This window comes from Hyperolius riggenbachi, chromosome 6, assembly GCF_040937935.1.
Source record: "Hyperolius riggenbachi isolate aHypRig1 chromosome 6, aHypRig1.pri, whole genome shotgun sequence".
Taxonomy (NCBI): Eukaryota; Metazoa; Chordata; class Amphibia; order Anura; family Hyperoliidae; genus Hyperolius; species Hyperolius riggenbachi.
The window spans coordinates 18815981-18840677 of NC_090651.1; the positions used below are offsets into that span (position 1 = coordinate 18815981).

At 44.0% G+C, this 24697-nt stretch overlaps 1 protein-coding gene across 11 annotated transcripts in view; it reads right to left on the reverse strand.

Annotated features, from left to right (window-relative positions):
* CAMTA1 (calmodulin binding transcription activator 1) overlaps nucleotides 1-24697 on the reverse strand; it is a 1857772-nt gene that overhangs the window by 1355877 nt on the left and 477198 nt on the right. Inside the window, exon 1 of one of the 11 annotated variants that reach the window (XM_068238935.1) lies at nucleotides 21902-21964. The exons of 8 other annotated variants lie outside the window; for them this stretch is intronic. The gene's annotated coding sequence lies outside the window, so the exon portion shown is untranslated. Of the gene's footprint in view, nucleotides 1-21660; nucleotides 21860-21901; nucleotides 21965-24697 lie in introns of those variants that run through there. 2 more of the 11 variants (XM_068238934.1, XM_068238933.1) reach the window with 2 other exon arrangements.

Here is a 24697-nt window from a genome sequence, read left to right on the forward strand (position 1 = left end):
GCCGCTCCTTGTCCAACAACAAACCTCCTACCACACCACACACTTTTTATGGTCTCAGTAATCAATGTCTTTAAAGATGCTTATTAACGATGCAATTTTACAGAACAATCAACCTTCCGATTGATTGGATTCGACAGTGTTGGTGGTGACAATGGACTACAAACGACCAATTTATCAATTGTTTTATCAATCTGTTTTGTGTATCGATTACATCTGAAATGATGGTTATCATTTTTTTTCCATTTTATGCACCAAATCGATGCTTTCCGCTCTGATAGGTTGGAGATGGGCCGACGGTGATGAGCGACAGCTCAGATCATAGACAATAATCTGCCCACGTTTGCTGCCCTTTCATCCCCTGCGCCCCAGACACTTGCCCGACTTCACATTATTGTCAGCTTGACTGCATGAACGTGCCATTCCGCCCCCACCCCTTGCTTTCTGGTGCACTAGGCCATGGCCTTTGTGGCCTTGCCTGAAATCCGACCATGCGTCTAATAAGTGGCTTCTCACCCCTGCATGTGTCACTGCAGCTACAGGCTGCATGGAATTACCAATAATAGAGAACCTTAGGCGCCATCACAAATGGCTCAGTGGGCCGCATTTGGCCCCCCGGCCGGACTTTGGACCTGCCTGTGTTACAGCAAACCTGATCAACAGTAGCCAGAAGAAATGATTGGACGAGCTGCATCGCTAACTGGAGGAAGGGGAGTGACCTCGCCTGCATTTCAATGACATTTCCAGAGTAACGGCGAAACCATCAGAAGAAGGGAAGTGTGATTCATTCATTTGATTCATTACAGAGTTAATCCAAGTGTATTCCGCAGGCGTCTCTCCTCCTCTGTGTGTTTCCATCCTAGAAGTAATTTCTAATAAAAAAAATAAAATGAGAGCTGCTAAGACCCAGAGTCACGATGTCAAGTCTCTCGCAGGATAGATAGAGGTAATTGTGAGATCATCCAGATAATATTTCCAAAGAATGATGCGTCTCCGGAGACTCCAGCTATTCTCTGCTCTACTGGATAGTTGTTCCCTATTGGTGGCAGCGTCTGACCTTGCTTCTGCATAGCTGTTCATTTCACAGGGAAAACGGAGTTAAGGGCCAGTCTACTTTGAATATGAAAGTAGACCTGTTCCGCAGTGGTGCTAAGATTTTGTGGCCCTAAGCGGCACATCATGTGGCTGGAACGTGTACTGGTTAAGGGCTCTGCCTCTGACACAGGAGACCTGGGTTCGAATCTCGGCTCTGCCTGTTCAGTAAGCCAGTAATTCAGTAAGGAGTTCTTTGGGCGAGACTCCCTAACACTGCCACTGCCTACTGAGTGCGCTCTAGTGGCTGCCTCGCAAGCGCTTTGAGTCCGACAGGAGGAAAGCGCTATACAAAAAAAGGTATTATTATTATTATTATCATTTGTGGCCCTCGCCCCTCCTTCTAGTCAGGGCCCCTTCTCCCTTAAAAATCTGGTAGCTAAAAGAAGTAGCTTTCAGAAATAGGTAGGTAGCCAAAGTTCCACCCCACAGTATAGGAGGCCGACCCCAGCATAGGTAGCCAACCCAAGGTCCCCCCACCCCACCGTATAGGTAACCACCACCAGTACAGGTAGCCAAAGTCCCCCCCAGTAAAGGTAACCACCTTTAGTATACATAGCCAAGGTGCCGCCCAGTATAGATAGCCGCCCCCAATATAGGTAGCTAAAGGCACACCCCCCTCCCCAGTGTATCAGAGAGAAGAGCAGCACACACTAACGCGCGGCAGACTTTAAATGCAGGAAATAAGCAGTGACCTCACTTCCGCATTTGAAGTGTACTCAGCAGTGACTGCGCCGCTCTCCCCTCTGTTCATGTTGCATCGGCCATAAAAGTCGCAGCCAGGACAGCCCCACCATAGCACCCATCTGTCCCTCTTTAGGAGGGACAGTCCCTGTTTGGGAACCGAATCCCTCTGTCCCTCTGTCTTCCTCATTTGTCCCTCTGATGTACAGATATATATAAATATATGTATTTTTCAACTGAAAATGTGTCTAATTTACTCTGAACTTTATTCTCATCCTTTAAATTGATATATTTCCAAATCTTAATATGAGGGAAAATTAACCAGAATAGCAAGAACCAGTGTAATTTGAATTATAAAACAACATATTTCTCTTATGAAGTCTTTATGGTATGCTTGTCTAGGGGTGAGGCAGGGGTGTGGTTAGGGGCGTGGCAGGGGAGAGGCTTGAGTGTCCCTCCTTTTTGTCTCAAAAAGTTGGGAGGTATGAGCATGGGAGGCCCCTGCTGAGGGTGAGATCCCAATCAGCTGCTTGGTCCTCCTAGTCCGGTGATCTGCAAACTTGGCTCTCCAGCTCTTAAAGAGACTCCGTAACAAAAATTGCATCCTGTTTTTTATCATCCTACAAGTTCCAAAAGCTATTCTAATGTGTTCTGGCTTACTGCAGCACTTTCTACTATCACAGTCTCTGTAATAAATCAACTTATCTCTCTCTTGTCAGACTTGTCAGCCTGTGTCTGGAAGGCTGCCAAGTTCTTCAGTGTTGTGGTTCTGCTATGAACTCCCCCTTCCAGGCCCCTCTCTGCACACTGCCTGTGTGTTATTTAGGATTAGAGCAGCTTCTCTCTTCTCTTTTATCTTTTACAAGCTGGATAAATCGTCCTCTGAGCTGGCTGGGCTTTCACATACTGAAGAATTACAGACAAGGGCAAAGCTGTTTGCAGGAAGAAACGAGCAGCCTGAAACTTCAGTGCATGAGAACAGGGGGAAAGAAACACACAAATGATCTCTTGAGATTCAAAAGGAAGGCTGTATACAGCCTGCTTGTGTATGGATGTATTTTCTATGTGTGGACATGCTGTACATCAACCTACTTCCTGTTTTGGTGGCCATTTTGTTTGTTTATAAACAAACTTTTTAAAACTGTTTTTAACCACTTTTAATGCGGCGGGGAGCGGCGAAATTGTGACAGAGGGTAATAGGAGATGTCCCCTAACGCACTGGTATGTTTAATTTTGTGCGATTTCAACAATACAGATTCTCTTTAACTATTTGCCATTCCTGGACGTGAAACTCACGTCCAGGAAGCCATGTGCGCTCCTGCGCGTCCACGCGGCCGATCGCGCGCGTGCACGCGCGCTCCCGGCCGGCGGTTTGTTAGCCAGTGAATCAGTGAATCGGGCAACGGTGCCCGATCACTGATTCCTCTCCCCCGCAGAAAAAGCGACAGCTTCTCTCGGAAGCTACGCTTTTTCTGCTTCCTATGTCGCTCTAAGCGTACGTGGTACGCTTAGAGTGACGTCACTGTAAACAACTCATGGCTGCCATCTTGTGGCCAAAAAGTAAACTACATCTAAATGTTAAATAAAAATAAAAATACACATATATTTACAAAAAAAATACAATTTCAATCCCACCCTCCCAAAAATACCCACATAAAATGTTTAATTAAAAAAAAAAAAAAACATTACAATAAAAAAAAAAAAAAAACACAAATATTTACCTAAGGGTCTAAACTTTTTAAATATCTATGTAAAGATGAAATATTTCTTTTTTTATTTTATTATAAGCTTGTAAATAGTGATGAATGCAAAACGGAAAAAATGCACTTTTATTTCCAAATAAAATATTGTCGCCATACATTGTGATAGGGACATAATTTAAATGGTGTAATAACCAGGAGAAATGGGCATATACAATACGTGGGTTTTAATTATGGAGGCATGTATTATTTTAAAACTATAATTGCCGAAAAGTGAGAAATAATGATTTGTTTCCGTTTTCTTCTTATTCTTCCTTTTAAAATGCATTTACAGTAAAGTGGCTCTTAGTAAAATGTACCCCCCAAAGAAAGCCTAATTGGTGGCGGAAAAAACAAGATATAGATCAGTTCATTGTGATAAGTAGTAATAAAGTTATAGGCTAATGAATGGGAGGTGAACATTGTTCGGATGCATGAAGCGAAAAACGACTGAATGCGAACTGGTTAAGGAACTACAAGTCCCACAATGCATTGCCTTTATGAATCATGACTGTGGCTGTCAGACTCCTGCAATGCATTGTTGGACAGTACTGTTCAGAGAAGTAGAAGTCCTGGAACTGGAAAGTGCCTGAAAGTGACAGCTACATTCTAAGTCCTATCCTGCTGATGACAAAGGTGACACAAAACTAACTGTATATATATATATATATATATATATATATATATATATATATATATATATATATATATATATATATATATATATATATATATATATATATATATATACATATATATATATATTCTATATACAGTATATACACACGGAGGGAGATACTGCTTGCTTGACAGTTGACAACAGCTGTTATCTCCCACAATGCAACAAGGTTCAAACACAGGAAATTGCCATGGCCATGGCCATGACATCACACCAAGGAAGAAGTTTCACCTAAACATCAGCCACGCATCTCAGAATTAAAACATAGTAAAAATATTTGGTAGACTTAGCGTCGCCTCTGATTGAGGGAGGATAAAGGGTCTCATCTACTGAACAATCTAGTTTTATGTGCAGCAAATAATGTTTGAAGCCGTTCGGCAAATGGAGGAAATCTCAGATCATTATGTTTCCTTTTACCTCTACAAATCCTGAATGTATGTTAACAAGATGATTGTAAGGCATTTCCCGTAATGACTGCTATGCACATCAGATTCCGCCGCAGCTAAATTATCTCGGCTCACACCAGCCAAGCTTCACCGCTATAGTTCAGTCTCCCTCCGGAAATACAGGAGATAGTCAGCCTCTTCTTGTAGCGCCAACATATTCCGTAGTGATGGATTAAGATACAATGGGGCCCTGGGTAATTAGGGGCCACCTTGTGGTCTTTTTGGTAAGCTGACGTGGAGAGGTCAGAGAAGGTAGCAGGTGGCCCCTTTGACACCCACTAGGCCCCAAGCACCTGCCTAGGTTGCCTGGTGAATGATCCTGCTATGGGGCACACAGGAAACCTTCTTACATGAAAATATAGCTGTCCTAAACCCAGGCAATAGAGGGAAGAAGAGGAAGACTTCCTGTCTCTCTTTTTTTCATTAAACAGTCATTATCAATCATAACAATGCAATTTTTATGCATAGGGAGATCATAGTGAAATGAGCTCCTTTGAAATCTCTCCCAGAAGTGTATGCCTATGGTATGGCTCATATGGCATGCGGCTAAGCGCTGTACCTGCCATACCACCTTAGATATCCCTTATGTAGGACCCCAGTCACTGCCTTGCTCTTACATTCCCATGCTGACAACTGGCTTACTTGTTGCAGCCACTGCTCCCTCATCCCCTGTGCTGTCCTTCCCGCCAACTAGCCAATGAGTGAGGCTGTAAAGAGCAACTTCTGTGATCTATGTTCTCAGGAGACAGGCAGAGGCAGCAGTGGCTGCAGCAAGTAGCTGAGTGTCAGTGATCAACATAACAGGGTTCTATCACTGGGGACTCAGTCACTAGGGGCTCTGTCACTGGAGATTCAGTCACTAGGGGCTCTGTCACTGGGGATTCAGTCACTAGGGGCTCTGTCACTGGGGATTCAGTCACTAGGGGCTCTGTCACCAGAGATTCAGTCACTAAGGGCTCTGTCACTAGGGATTCAGTCACTAGGGGCTCTGTCACTGGAGATTCAGTCACTAGGGGTTCTGTCACTAGGGATTCAGTCACTAGGGGCTCTGTCACCGGAGATTCAGTCACTAGGGGCTCTGTCACTGGGGATTCGCTCACTAGGGGCTCTGTCACTGGAGATTCCGTCACTAGGGGTTCTGTCACTAGGGATTCAGTCACTAGGGGCTCTGTCACTGGAGATTCAGTCACTAGGGGCTCTGTCACTGGATATTCAGTCACTAGGGGCTCTGTCACCGGAGATTCAGACACTAGGGGCTCTGTCACTGGAGATTCAGTCACTAGGGGCTCTGTCACCGGAGATTCAGTCACTAGGGGCTCTGTCACTGGGGATTCGCTCACTAGGGGCTCTGTCACTGGAGATTCAGTCACTAGGGGCTCTGTCAGTGGAGATTCAGCCACTAGGGGCTCTGTCACTAGGGATTCAGTCACTAGGGGCTCTGTCAGTGGAGATTCAGTCACTAGGGGCTCTGTCACTGGAGATTCAGTCACTAGGGGCTCTGTCACCGGAGATTCAGTCACTAGGGGCTCTGTCACTGGGGATTCGCTCACTAGGGGCTCTGTCACTGGAGATTCAGTCACTAGGGGCTCTGTCAGTGGAGATTCAGCCACTAGGGGCTCTGTCACTAGGGATTCAGTCACTAGGGGCTCTGTCAGTGGAGATTCAGTCACTAGGGGCTCTGTCACTGGGGACTCAGTCACTAGGGGTTCTGTCACTGGAGATTCAGTCACTAGGGGCTCTGTCACTGGAGAGTCAGTCACTAGGGGTTGTGTCACTGGGGATTCAGTCACTAGGGGCTCTGTCACTGACTGGAGATTTAGTCACTAGGGGCTCTGTGACTGGGGATTCAGTCACTAGGTGCTCTGTCACTGGGGATTCAGTCACTAGGGGCTCTGTCACTGGAGATTCAGTCACTAGGGGCTCTGTCACTGGAGATTCAGTCACTAGGGGCTCTGTCACTGGAGATTCAGTCACTATGGGCTCTGTCACGGGAGATTCAGTCACTAGGGGCTCTGACACTGGGGATTCGCTCACTAGGGGCTCTGTCACTGGAGATTCCGTCACTAGGGGTTCTGTCACTGGAGATTCCGTCACTAGGGATTCAGTCACTAGGGGCTCTGTTAGTGGAGATTCAGACACTAGGGGCTCTGTCACTGGGTATTTGCTCACTAGGGGTTCTGTCACTGGAGATTCAGTCACTAGGGGCTCTGTCACTGGAGATTCAGTCACTACTGCTCGGTCACTGGGATTTCAGTCACAAGGGGCTCTGTCACTGGAGATTCAGTCACTACTGCTCGGTCACTGGGAATTCAGCTACTAGGGGCTCTGTCACTGGAGATTCAGTAACATAATTTTCTCAAAAATGACAAGGTCTTTTTGGATTTTTGTTTTTTACTTGTTCCCACTATTCCCCCTAACCATTCCAGTGTGCGCAATTTTTTTCACAATTTATGCAAAAAATCGTTTACAACTGCCACATTCGCAGTGCATAACATGCAACATTTTTGACTGGACCGCGTGAAATCAAGTCAATGGGCTTGATTCACAAAAGAGTGCTAACTGTTAGCACGACCGTTTTCGCGCGAGTTTTCGCATTGCGCGCGATTGCGAATTTTCGCGCGAAACGATAACGTTTCCGCGCACAAACGCGATTTTTTGCGCGAAACCGTTATCGATTTTGCGGTAAAATTCACGTGTGCGCGTGAAAACGTTATCGTTTCACGCGAAAATTCGCGATCGCACGCAATGCGAAAATTCACGCGAAAATGGCCGTGCTAACAGTTAGCACTCTTTTGTGAATCAAGCCCAATATCTGAATCATAATTACGTGTAATTCAAAAGTTAGCATATTACGGTCATCACTGATCAGAATTATGACTGGGGTCTCCCAGCTGCGTTGTGATGTGCTCAGCGATAGAGTGAGTGTCAGAGACCCCCTTTAACTCTTTCAAAGGTCAACCACCGGCGGCTTCCTCCTGGCACCTCTGCCATATACCGGGATTATTACAGGTCAATCAGCGCTCAGTATTCCTAACTGCATCTCTGCTGTATTAATAGCGGACATTATTAATGTCACAGATGCCAGGAGGAGAGCAGGAAAGGTGGACACACCCCAAAAGCAATGCAGATCATTACAAAATAATTGGCTTTACACTATTGCTGTTTCTTGAAATGTCAGCAGCCTTTATCTTTGTGTCTGGGCCGTAGGCCTTGTTGTCTTGTGTTTTAAAGGGAACCTGAAGTGAGAGGGATATGGAGGCGGCCATATTTAATTCCTTTTAGGGCCCTGTCACACCGCAAAGTGCTTTTTGGATCATTTTCATTTCTAAAGTCCCATTGACTTGAATTAAAATTGTGGTAAAATTGCAGCAAAATGTTAAAAAAATTACAATCACGGCAATTTTGCTGCCATTTTAATGCAAGTCAATGGGAACCTTTTTTTCAAAAAGTGCTTTGCGGTGTGTCTCCAACCTTCAATAATACCAGATGCCAGGAAGATCTGCCTATCTTTCAGGCATCCACCATTAATGAGAGCGAGCGAAAGCGCACATCCAGTAAAACTTCAAGGCTTTATTGAACATCCAATAAAATCTATTACAAGGGCACATCACCTCTTGGAAGGTGAGCGGTACCAGGCAGTAGAGATCGACAGCCGTTTCGCATCTTCATCAGAACTAATGAGCACCCCAACCAACTCCCTAAAATACTCTACAATATCTATGTTAGACTTTTTGCGGCTACACCTGCAAGGTCATTAACATAGATATTGTAGTGTATTTAAGGGGAGTTGGTTGGGGGGCACACAGGGGCAAAGAGGGAAATTGCCCCAGGGCCCCAAAGCCTTTAGGGGCCCCGAAGGTGGGGGCCCTCCCCTCCAGCTATGATGATCCCATACATGCTTGCAGGGAATGAGGAAGAGAGGCACCGTGGGGGAAAAGTCCACAACGTAGAGGGTGGTGCTGCCTCCTGTGTCCTGTCTGGATTAGGTAAGACCCCAATGTGTGAGCACTCTGGATTTGTAAGGTAAAGGAGGAGGGGAATAATGGAGTCCCCAACAATGTTTCCGGGGACATACGATGGACACCTACTGATTTTGCGTGACTGGGAGTGTGGTGGGATGGGTCCTCGGAGTCGGTTTGGAGGCAGAAGGGGGGTATAGGTGTCATTGCTAGGAGGCCCCCAAGTTACTTTTGCCCCAGGGCCCCATTGTAGCTAGAACCGGCCCTGGGGCACATTTGTCCCGATGAAGGCGCAAAACGGCTGTCAATCTCAACTGCCCGGTACCGCACACCTCGCTATAGGTAATGTACCTTTGTAACGGATTTTAATGGATGTTCAATAAAGCCTTAAAGGGAACCAGAGACGAAGCACCCTTGTGTATTTTACCATATATATCAGTAAGAACATTAGAGGAAACACTTACCCTGCTCTCTGTTTCCTCCTCACTGCTAAAAGTGTCTGTTATCAGCTGTGATAAGAATCCCCGACTGAGCATTCAGTCTGGCTTTGCCGGGAATGATTATAGCTGAGTCATTATAGCAGAGCCACAAGGGGGCAGGCTTGGGCTTGAAAAGACACCAGAGAAGACAGACTCAGCTATAATCTTTCTGTAGCAAAGCTAGACTGAGTGCTCAGTCGGGGATTCTTATCAGAGGTGATAACAGTCAGATTAAACAGAGAACAATGAGACAAAGAGCAGATTAGGTGTTTACTGTCATGTTCCTGCTGATTTATAAGGTAAAATACAAGAGGGTGCTTCGTCTCTGGTTCTCTTTAAAGTTTTACTGGATGTGCGTTTCCGCTCTCTCTCATTGGTGATTGAGACAACGATTTAGTGAGCAGCACTTGATGATGGCTTGTACTGTGTACTAAAACCTATTTGCATTGGATTATCTTTCATGCATCAGCAGTGGCTGAATCCCCCACCTGAAACAAGCATGTAGCTAAGCCAATCAGACTCCAGACAAACATTTGATCCGCATACTTGTTCAGGGTCTATGTCTAAAAGTATTAGAGCTGTGCATCAGGCGGACAGCCAGGCAATGTGTATTATTCAAAAGGAACTAAATATGTCAGCCTCCATGTCCCTCTCACATCAGGTGTCCTTCAAGTCTGACTGCATTTGGTGCATGCTTGTTTCAGGTGTGTGATTCAGACACTACTGCAGCCAAACAGAACAGCAGGACAGCCAGGCAAATGGTATTGTTTAAAAGGAAATAAGTAAGGCAGCCTCCATATTCTTCTCACTTCAGGTGTCCTTTAAAGAGAATCTGTACTCTAATTCTTACAATAAAAAGCATACCATTCTATTTATTATGTTCTCCTGGGCCCCTCTGTGCTGTTTCTGCCACTCCCTGCTGAAATCCTGGCTTGTAATTGCCATATTTAGGCAGTGTTTACAAACAAAAGACATGGCTTCTAACCAGCATGTGATAGGCTTGAGAGTAGCTCAGTCTCTGACTCATACAGAGCTTGGAGAGGGTGTGTATAGCTTCTGCCAATGACAAGCAGTGCTGCACATTCCACACATTCCAGCCTCAGCTGACAGAAGATTAGATCATATAACAGAGATAACACAGCCACTGTGCAACTAGAAAAGGCTGCAGTAACACAGAGCACATTAGAACAGGTATAGGAACTTATAGGATAGAAGAAATAAGGCTGAAAAATGTGATACAGAGTCTCTTTAAAGTGATCCTTAAGTCAACTGTAAAAAATGAGATTTACTCACCTGGGGCTTCCCTCAGCCCCCAGCAGCCGATCGGTGCCCTCGCAGCTCCGCTGGGAGGCATGGGAACGTGAGTGATTGTTCACATTCCCAGCCTGTATATCGCCCCCTATGCTGCTATTGCGGCCAGGAGACTGCAATAGCAGAATAGGGGGCGATATACAGGCTGGGAACACGAACAATCACTCACGTTCCCATGCCTGTCGGCCGGTGACGGCCAAACCGGAAGTGCTCGCCGGCGGGTCCTGGGACATCGGAGCGGAGCTGCGAGGGCACCGATCGGCTGCTGGGGGCTGAGGGAAGCCCCAGGTGAGTAAATCTCATTTTTTACAGTTGACTTAAGGTTCACTTTAAATGACAATGACCTATGCAAGGTAAACCCCGTTTTAACTGCAATCTACCTTCCAAAACAAAAAGCCAAACAGAAGGAAAAGATTAGTCTAGTAGTGAGGTAAGTCGGACAATGCAATGCGTATTAGAAGCAGCGCACTCGCTCTACAGACCGCGGCGTTCCTCCTGGTGACACAACAGAGGGATTCATATAAGCTACCTTGAAACAAACAGAGAGGAAATTATTTGGAGCAGTAAAAGGGCTGTAATAAAAAGTTATGGAGTTTACAGCCTCAGCTCATATCGCTGCTCCTCCTCCAACATTCGTGTTTCAGTAATTGCCATAGATTAACCTGCTCTGTGCTGCGCAGCCCTATGGAGTACAGAGCAGGATCATCCACCAGGCAACATAGGCAGGTGCTTGGGGGCTAGTGGGTGTCAAGGGGCCACCTGCCACCGTATTTTATCTATCTTCACTCTAACTTACCTAAGGACCACAAAGGCTCCCAAACCTGCTACCTTGGCTAGGGCCCCATCTTTATTATTATTATTATTTAGTATTTATATACCACCAACATCTTCTGTACAGAGAATATTGTCTTTTCACTGTCCCTCAGAGGAGCTGACAGTCTAATCCCTACCATAGTCATATGTCTATGTATGTATCGTGTAGTGTATGTATTGTAGTGTAGGGAGAATTTAGGGTGAAGCCAATCAACGTATGTTTTTAGGATGTGGGAGGAAATTGGAGTACCTGGAGGAATCCCACACAGACACGGGGAGAACATACAAACTCGCAGATAGTGCCCTGGCTTGGATCCAAACCGGGGACCCAGCGCTGCAAGGCGAGAGAGCGCTAACCACTACGCCACTGTGCTACCCGTATATGCGCCATACTGTCAACTCTAGAGATAAAAACGGCACTATGTAGGGTTCTTCCGTGCTGCAGATCTTTGTGAAGCACCGATATGCTCTGGGCAGATTTGATGGAGGAACACAATAGTCTAGTATTCAGCGTTTGACATTCATGGGCTCCTTCCAACATCGCGTCCTTCACAAAAAACTACGCGAAAAGTTGGAATCCTAATCGTTTTTAGTAATAAAAGCAATCATTCCGTATAATTCTGCTATTTGCACTAAATGCAAACTTGCACTTTCTAAATCTGTTAAGTTAAAATCCTCCACTTTGTCAGAAGTTAATTTTTTTCCCTTAGTCTTCTGTTGTCCAAAAAGCTATTATCCCAAACTTTTATCAGAGCGTAGGAACCCGGTTCAGATTTTTAACGATCCCGGACCTGCCAAACTTCATTTGGAAATGACTATTAGCCAGGTTATCTGCTGTCAAAAGCGTTAACCACTACACCACCGTGCCACCATCTTAATCCATCTCTGGGTGTACATGGTCACTAGATTTCCTGGTCCTGGGGATTTCTTGTCTCGTTAGTGCAGCTGGAGGTTGTACTGAACAGGAACAAGAGGAATATGATATTACCCAAATGATCAAATGTGAAAAAACAAAATGGATGGAGACCTATAAGCGCTCACATAGATTGTGCTATTTCCTGTTGTATTAATATCAAACAGAAAGTTTTCTTGTTGGCGGTTTTACATGTATTCTATTGATCTGCATGCTGGGAAAACTGAACATAGAATGACCAAGCAGTATGCTGCCAGAGACCATGGCAAATCCCTCCTCCTGGCATGCTATTGGCTAGATTGTGCACCACTCAGTGTCTGTGTGAAACCTCCCCCAAGCTTAGGTGATGGGATTGAATATCACTGACTGTCCTCAGAGGAGCTCACAATCTAATTCTGCCATGGTCATAGTCTAATGCCCTACCATATTATTATTATATATTGTATTTATATAGCACTGACATCTTCTGCAGCACTGTACAGAGTACATAGTCATGTCACTAAATGTCCTCAGAGGAGCTCACAATATAATCTCTACCACAGTCATAGTCTAATGTCCTACCATATTATTATTATGTATTTATATAGCAATGACATCTTCTACAGCACTTTACAGAGTACATAGTCATGTCACTGACTGTCCTCAGAGGAGCTCACAATCTAATCCCTACCAAAGCCATAGTCTAATGTCCTACCATATTATTATTGTGTATTTATATAGCACTGACATCTTCTGTAGCACTTTACAGAGTACACAGTCATGTCACTGACTGTCCTCAGAGGAGCTCACAATATAATCTCTACCACAGTCATAGTCGAATGTGCTACCATATTATTATTATGTATTTATATAGCACTGACATCTTCTGCAGCACATTACAGAGTACATAGTCATGTCACTGACTGTCCTTAGAGGAGCTCACAATCTAATCCCACCACAGTCTCATAGTCATGTCTTGCCATATTATTATTATTATTATTATGTATTTATATAGCACTGAAATCTTCTGCAGCACTTTACAGACTATTTAGTCATGTCACTGACTGTCCTCAGAGGAGCTCACAATCTAATCCCTACTACAGTCATAGTCTAATGTGCTACCATATTATTATTATGTATCTACAGTATATAGCACTGACATCTTCTGCAGCACATTACAGAGTACATAGTCACAGGGGCGTAGCAATAGGGGTTGCAGAGGTAGCGACCGCATCGGGGCCCTTGGGCCAGAGGGGCCCCATGGGGCCATTCCTAAACCAAAGTAAACGCTGTTTATTGGTCCTGTGGTGGTGATAATCACTTCTATAGAGGCTTTGAATAGTAGTAATCATTAACACACTGTTCCCATTACCCTTCTTGCACCTCTAATACTGTAGATAACCTTGGCGGGTTTTGTTGCGCCGTATCAAGTGTTATGTATAGTGTGCTTGGGGGGGCCCAATGTAAAACTTGCATCGGGGCCCTGAGCTCCATAGCTACGCCACTGCATAGTCATGTCACTGACTGTCCTCAGAGGAGCTCACAATCTAATCCCTACCATAATATCCTTGTATCGTATTGTCTGTGTCGTCACAGTGAATTCACTTTACTGGGTTTTCAGTTAAAAATATAAAAATCATATTCAAATAATCCCCAGCAGGTCTTGCTAGTTCCTTATAAGTTTGGAAAGTATTTATACACAAGTACGGAGTACTGGTAACGGTTACCTGCGCATGAAGGAGTTCTCAGGATGATGTTCCCCACCACAGGGGGGACTCTCATAAATGCATACACGCTGTAACACTGAGGAGAAACACGGAGATAGCGCACTGCCGGCTTTTGCATCGGGATAGGCTAGTTAGGAGTCAAGTCACAGAGCGCGGTCTCACATCATCATCGCTGTTCCGGGGGGGAGGCTTTTATTTGTTCCATTTCTAATCTTGAGAGGTGGGAGAAATTCTTGTTTATGGCTCCCTTCCTGGGAGATAAAAGGCAGAGGTGAGATGAACCTTGATTAGGTCCTTCTACTTGAGAACTGACCGAGATAACACTGTGCCCGTCGCCGGGGAGACGAGAGACTCTCATATGTAGAAATGAGAAGCGACTTAATACCACCGAGAAAATAACATCTGAATACTTATCGCAAAGATGACATCAAAGGCTGCCATGAAAATAAATAGTCGCAGAGAGTGAGGATCGGGGGCCCACAGGAGCGGCTTCAGCCAAGCCTTGGAGTCGCGGACAGTTCCTAAAGCGCTAGGCTAATGAAGGTCATTGGGGGTGATTCCACAGGAGCGGTTACCTCCAATTGCAATGGTGGGCCCTGCAGAAGTTTTGGAGTGATCGCGCTTTAATACCAAGTACAGAATCACTAAAAAATTGCTTTTCGAGCGCTAATACACAGAAATTTTACTACCCAGGACCCCCCAAAAAAAAGGAAATCACAAATCACAATCTCTGTACAAATCGCCAGTATTAAAGAGGAACTTTAACTCAGGATTGAACCTCATCCAAATCAGTAGCTGATACCCCCTTTCCCATGAGAAGTCTTTACCTTCTCTCGAATAAATCATCAGGGGGTGTCTGTGTGGCTGATATCCTCCTACCACAGTGTGATGTCATGACCAGGGTCCTGACAGTCTCCTTTCTGTGAACCTCATTGCATTGTGGGAAATAACAGCTTTTTCCAACTGCCAAGCAAGCAATATCTCCCTCTGTGCATAGAACTCTCAGTAACGAACATTCCGTACAGATCACCTGGCATAACTAAAAATGTCACCACCGGTGATACACCACCTATATTTACAATGGGCAAACACTGTAAATAATGTATACATTAGTATTTTTTTTAAAAATAAGCAATTTTACTCGTTATGTTATTTTCAATGCAGTTCCTCTGCATCGGCATCGGGAGGGTGGCAGCCCCAGGACCGCCTAACGCCAAAAGGTGTCAAGTCCTGGGGCAGCGCTTCACACCGTCATCAGTCTACCAGCGGTGATTGCAGCTAGGAGACTGTTAGACGGCAAAACCACTGTCTATTTCCATTGTACTACGGCAGTGCTGTCTCATAAAGTGGCTCACAGAGCAATCCCCTCTCATGGAGGGGGGGATCATTTGTGTGCTGTGTTGTATGGCTTTGCAGCAAGTTTTCAAAGCTGCAGAGCACAAAATTGTAAAAAATAGCCTCATCACTAGGGGGGTGTAAGCAGTACAATGGGGCTCCATTTACTCTGATCAAACCATTTCAATCTGTAATAAATCAGTGTTGTTGCCTGTTTGTTTGTTTTCCATTTAAAAACAACGTATTTATTTGATTAAAAAAAAAATCATAAAATTAGACCTGTAAGCTTTCTCAAACAAGAGGAACGCTGACCAATGATTGAACTTCATCCCAATCAGTAGCTGAATAGATCGGCAGGGTCTGTATGGCTGATATTGTGGTAAAACCCCTCCCACAGTATGATGTCAGTACCAAGGTCATGACAGTTTCTTGTCTGTGAACCCTGTTGCATTGTGGGAAATAACAGCTGTTTCCAACTGCCTAGCAACCAGTATCTTCCTCTGTGCCTATGTATATCTATAAAAAAAAAAAACTACCTTTGAAACTATCGCATTGTTAGGGGGTGTGGTTGTAGATTACGGAAGCTGCTGCTGTCTTTTTTTCCATGTCTGCCAGTAGTAAGGATGATGACCTACAGGCTGATTGTGGATCAACCAATACGAACGGATTATGAATATCAATGATTTCTTGATCATTCTTCTATTATATAACTTCTCGTTTTGCAATGTATTTATTTAATTTTTTTCGCCTTTTTGCTAAAAAATCTCTTTAAATAAAACATAAAAAGTGTGTGTGTATATATATATATATATATATATATATATATATATATATATATATGTGTATGTTTATGTATAGCTATGTGTACATTTGTCTGCCGGATGGGCTGGAGGGTCGGTTGACTCATATTTACAATATCCAGCATTAATTGAATTTCAGGCGGAGAGATTATTACTTAGCCTACGAAAGCACTTGAAGGGGGAAGGCAGACTATGAGATACGACGTAATGGGAATAAGGGAGCATTGTATATATAAAAAGAATTGGTTTGGCTGTTTTTCGTTTACGGAATGACAGATCATCCAGCGAGTCGCAACGAGTGGCGGCGTCGGGGGCTAAAAGATTGCCGTAGTTCAAACTTGTCAGGATGAGCGGGGAAGAAGTGTGATAGAAGGAGCTCTTCGAGGGCCCTTATACAGGAATAACAGTGATGAAGAAGACAGTTATGCATAGAAATGTACAAGTAATAGGGAACCGCTCTGACGAAGAGAGCGTCTACCGCGGCAGATAGAACACCCATCGCGTCTGCAACAACCTGACCTTTACTGTTCAATGAATATTTAAGTTGGAACAAGCTATGGAGCAGCCTACATAAAAATGTATGAAAAAAATAAGTTTAGGAAGAATACGTTAAAGGTAAATTACCCTACAGAGGAGAATTCGAAAAGTAGCTCCGGTTCAAATGAAAGCGGAGCAAAAGCTAAAAACTGAAAGTCCTCATAATTAGCCGTCACCGCGCATCACAGAGAGTAAAAAAAAAAAAAAAAAAAAAGCCACTTGTTTATACATATATCATTTTGCTTTTAAATTCTAGACAGGAAGTGCTTGCTGCTCAGTCTGTCCTAGGCTGAGGTAGCAGGAAGTGCTGAATTCTGGGAAGGCAAGTCCTCAGAGAGAACTACCCACTTTATGAGTGCCTGGATAGTGTACTGGTTAAGGCCTCTGCCTTTGACATGGGAGACCAGGGTTCATATCCTGGCTAGAGTCAGTACCTATTCAGTAAAAAGTCCTTGGGCAAGACTTCCTAACACCTCCGGGTGTGCCCTTAGTGGATGCAGCTCTTGAGCACTTTGAGTCCAACAGGAGAAAAGCGCTATACAAATGTCAGGTTTCTTAAGTTGAGGTTGGAACAAGCTATGGAGCAGCTTCCATAAAAATGTATGAAAAAAAATAAGTTTAGGAAGAATACGTTAATGGTAAATTACCCTACAGAGGAGAATTTCAAAAGTAGCTCCAGTTCAAATTAAAGCGGAGCAAAAGCTAAAAACTGAAAGTCCTTATAATTAGCTGTCACCCCGCATCATAGATCATAGATAAAAAGTAAAATCAACAAAAGTCACCTTTTTTGTATAAATGTATAATTTGCTTTAAATTCTAGACAGGAAGTGCTGGTTGCTTAATGTGTCCTAGGCTGAGGAAGGAGGAAGTGCTGAATTCTGGGAAGAAAAGTCCTCAGAAAGAACTGCCCACTTTATGATCTGAATGCAGCCCTAACATAATTCCTTAGTGGCCAGATGTTTGGTGGAGGCTTATTAAACCAGCATGTACAGCCATAATACCCTAGGAAAAAAATATAGAGAGATACCGTACGTGTTCTGCTTACATAACATATGTATTGTACTGTCTACATTTTGATTTCATTGAATTTTATATAGTAAATAAAGAGAAAACGGTTTTAGGCATTTTCCATCTTTCCTGCCTCTGACTGAAACCAATCCTGATGTCACTTCCTTCCTTACTCTTTTTTTTTCTCCTAGAAACTGCACTGTCATATCTAGCTTGCTTTGTAAACACATGTGAGCACAGCATCGCATTTCAGCAGCTTCTGCAGAGGGGTGAGGAAGTCAATTAGTGAGAAGCAGGAATGTTTGAGGGGAGATAACAAGCTTCCCTCTCCTTGGCAATGTACCAGAATAGAGCCAGGATGACTGAGATAAGATTTATTACAGCAGAAACATTTCTGATTATATTGGAATGCTCGCAATGCAGGGTCAGGTTGTAGATTGCATAATAAACACAGAGGAGAATTTCAAAAGTAGCTACAGTTCCCGGAACTTAGCAGCAGTGCGAGGCTGGATGCTGGGCAGAGTGGAAAGGAAGCGATGATCGCCAGAGGAACTTCAGGAGAGGTGAGTAATTGCTGCCTACCTATACTGGGGACACCTATGTCTGGCTACCTATACTGGGGACACCTATGCCTGGCCATGAGGAAACCCTTAATTTTACACCCCCAGTCCCGAAGTGGTTAAAAAACTTGCCTGGACATGTTAAAATTCATTAAAACGACAGGATAAAGTGCTTACACTAACCCAAGTATTTCAATGCAAATAAATACATTTTTTAAAAAAAAAGCCCAGAGATGCTGCCAGTTATCTTCTCCTGCCAATTCTCTCCTTCCAAATATTTGCTCTAAATTAAGAACGAGAAAAGGTCATCAAAAAACGTTTCGGATGCATTTTCGCGGCTTCAGATGGAGCGTCGAGCATGTGTTGTTTAGTCTCGGGAGTCAATGTCATAAATATGTTTGCAGTCTAAACAATTCCTGAACATCACACGGAGGTAGAGGCGCGCCAGTTCATCAAGCGTCCGATTAAGCAACCGCCATTGTCTGTAGATTGCGAGGGTGCTATATGGCGTTTTTGTCGTATAGCAGAAAAGATGGGGGGGGCGGGGGGAGGGAATAAAAAATCTTTTCCACCAGCTGTCCCCAGCATCTGCTCCAGCCACAAAACGCAATTATATTACTCCCAAACGAGAGGTAAAAATATCTTGTTTCCAATAGTTTTCTTTTTAAGACGCCTAGTTAATGTCCTGTGGGCATTGCGGCGGTGCCAGATCTGTGTGCGTGAAAGCCTGCATTATGACTATGTGAATGTCATATTAATGACTTCACACCGATATGTTTACTCTGCAAATAAATCGGCCCACAATCTCCAGTGTTCATCTTATAACAAACAAAACTTTTTTCTTTCTTTTTTTAATCATGGAGGAAGAAGGAGCAGCGTCGGTTAAACGGAGGGCGCCAGAAGACGGTGACGTGCGCCGTTGTTTGCTCTTCATTAGCTGCCGCTGTGAGCCCTGTACGGAAATATACGAAATGGGAACTGTCAGAGAAGGCTGTAAATTCCCGCTGGCCAGAAATTTTGTATTAACGAGACCTTGAAGCGGAAAAAAAAACTTATGATATAATGAATTGTTTGTGTAGAATGGATAATTAATAGAACTTTAGTAGCAAAAAAAAATAGTCCTATATTTTTATTTTCAGTTATATAGTTCTTTTTACAACATTGCATCATTCTCTAATATTTGCAGTTTACACACTACGCTCAGCATTCTAAATGATTTCACAGAGCAGGCAAGTGACCTTTTGAACTTTACTCTGCAGAAAAAACAAAACACAGTGACTGACAGTTGAAATAACAAGCTTCAGAAGACAGAGCTCTCTGGGACTTTGAAATTCGTGGAGCTCAATGGCTCTTTTGCATAGAGAACACCTGGAGTTTTTTAACTCTTCCTGTACTGGAAACAATATTAGTCTCATACCCCTGCTGCTAATGTTTTATTTTTTAGCTGTACTACACATACAAATCATTATATCATAAGTTTATTTTCACTTTAGATTCCCTTTAAATGAACACTTCCTTATTTAAAAAAATGAATTGATGTATATTACTGCTATGCAAACCAAGTTCTAATATTATGTGATTGCATTTATTTTTATATTTTAATTTGCGCTTAATTTTGATTTGCTAAAATTGGCCAAACGTTACACCGTCACTTCCATGAAACCATGGCAACAGGGCCTTGTGTATGGGGCTTCTCCTGGTCCCCATCCCCTTGCCAGGGCATAAGGCGTTTTGGCTTTGTCTGCATGATAACATTTTACTATCCCCGGACACCGTCCTTGAGGAGTTTACTGCCCTCTTTTCTGTGATGAGCTGCATATCAAGAGGAATGAAAGGGATTATTATTATGCATTTATATGGCACTGACATTTCCTTCAGGGCTATACAGACTACATAGAGCTAGAGCTAATCATGAGAGGAATATGGGTGTGGGGAGGGGCCAGGATATCCCGGAGCATATATGGGGGATGTATGAGGAGTCTCTGCAAATAATCACATAACAAGAGAACAATCCGCCCCCAGGGGCGTAGCAATACATAGCCATAGCAGCCATAGTAACTGCTATGGGGCCCAGGAAAAGAGGGGGGGCCCAGGTAATACTTGATGCATTCACTATTAACTTTGCTTTGTTGCTCCACCCTCTGACTGTCTCAGTGCTCACAGTCTATACACAGAGTGCATTGCATGAGAATGTAAATTACCCAATCAACTCATAATCATAGGGTAGGGGCAGGTGGCACTGCTCAAGAGTGCCTTAGATATGATGGCTCCACAAAAATTTTGCTATGGGGCCCCTTAATGTCTAGCTATGCCTCTGCCCCTCCCCCCAACTCCCCCCCCCCCCCCCCCCGGTGCAGCCCCAAATATAGCCCTCTACTGTAAAGGTTATGCCTAACATTACCTGTCCCTCCTTATCTAATCGAGGCTAGTATCACACTGCAAACTGGCGGTAGCATTGCACCGCATCACATAGGCAAAAACAGGCCTTCAGGAAACACCACGTTAGTGCACGGTGCTCCCTGTCTGGCTACCAGCCAATCAGGAAATGACGCGTGCTTGCAGTCACTTCCTGCTTCGGGTATGTGGAATCATATTGTAAAAATATGCTTCCCTCGCATCGCCGTCGTTTAAAACAACCTGCCGTAGAGTAACATGACTTCCGGGCCGATCGCCGCAGGTCCCGCACAGTAACGTAGTTTTGTGCTAGCATTACATTTGGCACTTCCAGCACAGCGTACCGCAACATGGGAAATATGAACTTCCCCATAGGGAACCATCAGGCGGCGGTAGCAGTGCCGCAATATGCCACTTAATTGTCCCTTAGAGGGGCTCACAATATAATCCCTACCACAGTCATATGTCTATGTATGCATCGTGTAGAGTATGAATCGTAGTCTAGGGCCAATTTAGAGGGGGGAGCCAATTAACTTACCTGTATGCTTTTGGGACGTGTGAGGAAACCGTAGTGCCCGGAGGAAACCCACATAGACACTGGAAGAACATACAAACTCCATACAATGTACAGGGTAGTTGGAAAATTTATTTCCAATCTTTGTGTACCAAACGTATAAAAACACCAAACAACTATGGAAATTACAATTGCTGTACAAATCGCTTGCATTCAATTCAAAATTGCTTCAAAGGCCCCGTTCACACCTAAAATCGCAAAACGTTAGTGATTACCGCTAGCGTTTTTGCGGGAGTGATCTTTCACTGGACACTGTAGCATTTTGGGAGCGATCGCAATTAGCGGTTTTATACATGCTAAAAGTGATCGTTCAAGAATCACAGCCAAAACGTTGCATGTAACCCGTTCGCGATTATCGCTAATTGCAAAACGCCCGCGATTGCGGCAGTGAGAACACTGCCATGGCAAACCACGCGCTATGAGGTTTTAAAAAATGCTAGCGGTTTGAAGTGAGCGGGAATCACGCGATTCCCGCTCAGATGTGAACGGGGCCAAAATGCCAGAAATCGTTTCCAAAAGCGCTCAGCGTTTGCGATAGCAATTTTTGCTTTCTAGTGGGTCAAAGCCCTGACACATTCTAACTGAACTCTGCAAAAACGGTTCTAGAGGAAATATTCTTATGCATATAACTTACCTAAAGGGGGATTTTATTTTTCTCGATAGTATATATTATTCATTATAGTGACACACTGTAGATTCACTATAACATAAAGTTGTTTAAGTCACCTTAGGTAAATGTGGATGATATAAACTGGGGATATTATCTAGTGCAAGGTTTCGCTCAGTGAAAACTGCAATGTGTTTGGTTCAGGAGAGATGTGTTGGTTGCTATGAGTCAGTCTCCTGGTGCTAAGAGGAAGTCCCGCCCCTTTTACCTTTCAGGTCTCCCTATTGGTCCCTTGTTGGATGGATGGCTTCACTGACCAACAGAGAAGCTTGATTACATTTACTCTCACTTCTGGAACTGTTGTGGAACTTCTGGAACGGTTTTCACTGAATGTAACCTCTGAGGTATTTTATACAGCAGTCTGCAGTCACCACACAGTAGCCTGGTGCTCTCTCTATCAGGGATGTCATATAAATGATAAAGAGGCAGGTGTGCTCCAATGTTTGCACTCAGTTCACTGCCTGCATTTCACGACACAAATAAATTGGTTTACACATTGGCATAAATACAGAAAGCAGAGATTCACCTCAGGACATGGCCAAATGCTCACTATTTTACTGTGAAAACTGCAGAGAGAAAGGTCAGTGCTCCAGGCATACATACACCGATCAGCCGCAACATTAGGGGGTTCTTAAAAAGAAACCATGACCAAGAATTGAACTTCATCCCAATCAGTAGCTGATACCATTTTACATGAGAAATCTATTCCTTTTCACAAACAGACCATCAGGGGGCGCTGTATGGCTGATATTGTGGTGAAACCCCTCTCACAGGTAACTGTGAGGGCCATGGTCCTGGCAGTTTCCTGTCTGTGAACCTCATTGTATTGTGGGAAATAGCTGTTTACAGCTGTTTCCAACTCTCCAAAAAAAGCATGCAGCAGCTACATCCCCTGCCAGCAGTAAAAATGTCACCATGTGATAATGTCAGAATGTAAATCAGGGAGAGGAAAGATTTTACAATGGGCAAACACTGGCTAAATCATGTATACATAATTATTGTAAAAATGAAGCACTTTGTCTTTTTTATTACATTATTTTCACTGGAGTTCCTCTTTAAATGCCATAATGAACCTACCTGGGGCTTCCTCAAGCCCTTCCCCCATAATCCGTGAGGTCCCTCCACATCCTCTGGGCTCCCTCCATTCTCCCGGCTCTGTTAGCCGTGTGACTTTGCCAGGAGTCGTGAGCAACTGCGCATACGCGGCCCATTCGTTCACTCACCTCTTCAGGCAAGCATACTCTACTAGAAAGGACACTTAGGCCACTGACCACCATTTTACCATCTCACACACAGCTTCCCTTTACTGGCTGTCCTATCCTTTAAACCTTTACCCTGTATTCTGTTGTACAGCGCCACGGAAGATCATGCTGGCGCTATATCAATCAATGATAATAATAAAAATCAAGCCAGACTGGTAACCCTTTACTTCACACCCGAATGCTCATCATCTCATGTCCTTCCTTGGACCACTTTTGACAGGTACAAACCACTGTATACTGGGATACAGGGACACCCCACAATACATGACTATTTACAACTGATATATACAATATATACTGTATATATATATACCGTATATATGTGTGTATACAGCAGGGCTGGGGAGTCGGTACAAAAGTCTTCCGACTCCCAACTCCTCAGTTTATGAAACCACGACTCCAACTCCGACTCCGGGTATCCAAAATGGCCCCAACTCCGACTCCTCGACTCCGACTCCTTAGTCTAATACTTAACAGGACTGTGGATTTTGTACAAAAATCATCCGACTCCTCAGTTTATGAAATCAACAACTCCAACTCCGACTCCGGGTGCTCAAAATTGCCCTGACTCTGACTCCTCGACTCCTACTCCACAGCCCTGGTATACAGTATATATTATTATTAGTATTATTTATATAGCGCTGTCATCTTCCACAGCGCTATACAGAGAATTTTCTTTTGTAACTTAACTGTCCCCCAGCGAGGCTCACAATCAAATCAGTATATACTATATATATATATATATATATATATATATATATATATATATATATATATATGCTGCATGCATGAAAATTAATAGTAAAGCAGTGGGACGTCTTAACAGCGCTTCCGATGAAAACTTTACAACAATAATATGCAAATTTGCGGCAGAGGAGAAAGCTGCATTGTTATTGAAAAATATAAAAGATTTATGAAAGGGGACATCTGGATTCACCGTCAATAAATGAATATGTATCATAGGATAGACTATAATGCTAAACATTATGACTAAGACCTGAAGCAATTCTGTGTATATAGCGCTGATGTCTCGTATCTCAGGTCAGAACCAAGGAGAGCGGCAAAAACGGAACGGAGGAGTCAGGAAGCAGCACAGCACAAAACTTTATACACCGCTCGTCTCGTATCTTAGGTCAGAACCAAGGAGAGCGGCAGAAATGGAACTAAGGAGTCAGGGAGCAGCGCAGCACAAAACTTTATACAGTGAATAGAGCGCTTGTTTCGTATCTTAGGTCAGAACCAAGGAGAGCGGCGGAAATGGAATGGAGAAGTCAGGGAGCAGAGCAACACAAAACTTTATACAGCGCTTGTCTCGTGTCTCTGGTCAGAACCAAGGAGAGCGGCGGAAATGGAACTAAGGAGTCAGGGAGCAGCGCAGTACAAAACTTTATACAGTGAATAGAGCGCTTGTTTCGTATCTTAGGTCAGAACCAAGGAGAGCGGCAGAAATGGAATGGAGAAGTCAGGGAGCAGAGCAACACAAAACTTTATACAGCGCTTGTCTCGTGTCTCTGGTCAGAACCAAGGAGAGCGGCGGAAATGGAACTAAGGAGTCAGGGAGCAGCGCAGCACAAAACTTTATACAGTGAATAGAGCGCTTGTTTCGTATCTTAGGTCAGAACCAAGGAGAGCGGCGGAAATGGAACTAAGGAGTCAGGGAGCAGCGCAACACAAAACTTTATACAGTGAATAGAGCGCTTGTTTCGTATCTTAGGTCAGAACCAAGGAGAGCGGCGGAAATG